Here is a 584-nt window from a genome sequence, read left to right on the forward strand (position 1 = left end):
AAGACACCGCCCGTGTGACGGACTGCGCTCTTCACTTTACTACGACGTCATGCGACTCGAAGTTTGCAGCTCTTTGACGCTAGTGACGCAGGGATGGTGACCCAGTTATAAACTCTTCTGGGCAATCGGCAGTATCGCTGTGGTTGATTGCCTCAATGTTCATGTCGGACAAATGGTAGCGCTGTACTTAGTCACATGCCAGTTTCGAACAGTCTTCACGGTTTCTTGACGGATCTCCTCAACGGGATTAGAGAAAATGACCAGAGAAATGAGCTGTGCCAGCAAGCTATCCTTCCGGCCATGATCGTCTCCACTGATAATATCCGTCAGAGACCCCTGTAGCTAGGATCGTGCGATGCTGACATAAGACAAGTGACTGCCCGTTGCCCGGAATCAATTTCGGCGCTGCCAACTGCGCCAGACTGATCGAGTAGTCGAAGTCATTCATAAACGGACAACGACTCACTGTGTCACTGAGTGTCACAAAGCTGCGGACTGCGAGTTACATGATAAAGCCGTGCACAGCCCAAACTCGGCTCTTAGGAAGGGAGGAGCGCAGCTAGTTACGCAGGCGCCAATGGCAG

Source organism: Pollicipes pollicipes, unplaced genomic scaffold, assembly GCF_011947565.3.
Source record: "Pollicipes pollicipes isolate AB1234 unplaced genomic scaffold, Ppol_2.1 Scaffold_4219;HRSCAF=4965_pilon_pilon_pilon, whole genome shotgun sequence".
In the NCBI taxonomy this organism is placed as follows: Eukaryota; Metazoa; Arthropoda; class Thecostraca; order Pollicipedomorpha; family Pollicipedidae; genus Pollicipes; species Pollicipes pollicipes.